A 2170-nucleotide genomic window follows, 5' to 3' on the forward strand; every position below is an offset into this window, starting at 1 on the left:
CCTTCTTTCTTTTTTAATTTGTAAAATTAACCCACATAATGCCTACAATAAAGGATTATTTATGTAGATAAATATAAAGTACATAGCTCAGTCAGGCACATACTAAGCATTCAGTTAAAAAAATATATAATGATTCAATGATGATAGTGATGATGAGGATGATGGGGGTGATCGTGATGAGGAGGAGGAGAAGGGATTTTAACATTTTTTGATAACTTTGCAATTTTTTAAACTAGATTTCCTCTTTGAGTCTATGGAGATAAATAGTATATTCTAGCAGTTTAGGCTTAACTCAGTATAATAATAAGTGTGTGTGTATTGGAAGGAGGGGGTCATTTTGGTATCAAGAAACGTAACCACTCAGAAGGTAAAGAGATTATGTGAAAACTCTAGGTGAATTATTTATTGTATTGGCATTTTCCCGAAACCTATTCCCTGGTGGTTGCTCTTGGTGGTGAGTTTTGCTTGTTTCTAAAAGCAATGGAGGTTGATTTCTATATGCTGATTATCTTTACTAGATAAAATACAATAAACCCTGAACATCATCGTCAAATGAACTTGTTTGTTCTAGCCTTGGGAACACAGGGAGAAAGTGAATCTTACTCTAAAGCAGCCAGTGGCAGGGTGATATATCCTCCCATACATGCCTCTGGCATGCTCCACTCATTAGACAGAAATCCTCATCCAGCCTTTGTTTTCATTCAGTCCACTGGGTAAAGGATATCTGTAACACTCTGGAGTCCATTAAGCAAAAGCTGAAGATAACAATGAGACAAAAGTTGATGGACTAAGGTGTAGCTGCCAGCTTAGTGTGATTAATTCCAAGAATTTTCTTGTAAGGATATTGTTTAATAATCAATATTTATAATGTTTTATCATGGGCTATTGAGAATATCCTCTTCAATACATCTTTAACAGTGTGACATAATGTGCGTGATACATATTTAAAGGCCTGTAGGTGAACTGAAAGAGCACTGGACTAAGAACCAGAAGATTGCCAACTTACCCCTATTTTTACATTAAATCATTCCGTGACCTTGATCAAACAAAGGGCATTTTAGTTTTTTCTTATCCATAGATTGAATGGGTAAATGAGATGACACCTACATTTTTTTTTCCTGACTCAAGAAGTCAAGAAATATGGTTATCAATAATTTTAGTAGATACTCGTATTTCCATTTGCAGATGAGGAAAATGGGGCCAAGAGGATGTAAGTAACTTGCTTGGGTCACCTGGTGAGTAAATATGACACTGGACATTTCACTCAGTTTGCCTTATAGAATGAAAGATTATGCTGGCAGTAATGTAGAAGACCAATTCAAAAAAAAAAAAAAAAAAAAAAAAAAAAAAAAAAAAAAAAAAAAAAAAAAAAAAAAAAAAAAAGAAACTAAGCTGGAAAATAGTAAGAGTTTATATTAGGGTACGTTATTTTAGGGTCTAGGTGAGCAGTGATTAATACTTGAAGTAGGGTTGTAGCAATGGATGTGGAGTGCAAATGATATAAACACATATTTATGACAGAGAATGAGGAAACCTTAAACGTTCATTTGATCCACTAAATGTGCAGTGAAGAATAGGGAGAACTCTAAGATGGTTCTAGATTTCTGGCTTGGGGACAGCATAAATGGTATTCCCTGAGATAAGAGATAAGAAATGTGGGTGGCCAAGGGTTTTTTTTTGTTTTATTTTGTTTTGTTTTTGTTTTCTAAATCTGCGTCTTGTTTATTTTGTGTCACTCCCAGGAGAGCAGGACACAAAACCCATCATATTGGCCAGTGCTTCCTTGGCACCTGGTCCAGTGTGAAGAATGAACAAATGAGCAGCAGCAGGTTACCTGATGGACATGGGAACACCACAGCTCAGCACGACGGGTCACTCCAGGAAGTGCAGAGCTGATGATGCCTGAAACACAGAGGTGGCGTCCACGCGAAACCAAGGCTGCTGCTGTGCGGGTCCTGTGGACACCGAAGCAGGAAAGCGAGTCAGAGGTGTTGGCAGACTGAGCCCTGCAGATGGTGGAAATAATTGGTTTAGGAAAAATCTCTCCCCTAATGGTGTTTATAAGAATAGATTCATGGCCGGGCGCGGTGGCTCACGCCTGTAATCCCAGCACTTTGGGAGGCTGAGGCAGGTGGATCACAAGGTCAAGAGATCGAGACCATCCTGGTCA

This window comes from Cebus imitator, unplaced genomic scaffold (assembly GCF_001604975.1).
Source record: "Cebus imitator isolate Cc_AM_T3 unplaced genomic scaffold, Cebus_imitator-1.0 Scaffold27, whole genome shotgun sequence".
Classification (NCBI taxonomy): Eukaryota; Metazoa; Chordata; class Mammalia; order Primates; family Cebidae; genus Cebus; species Cebus imitator.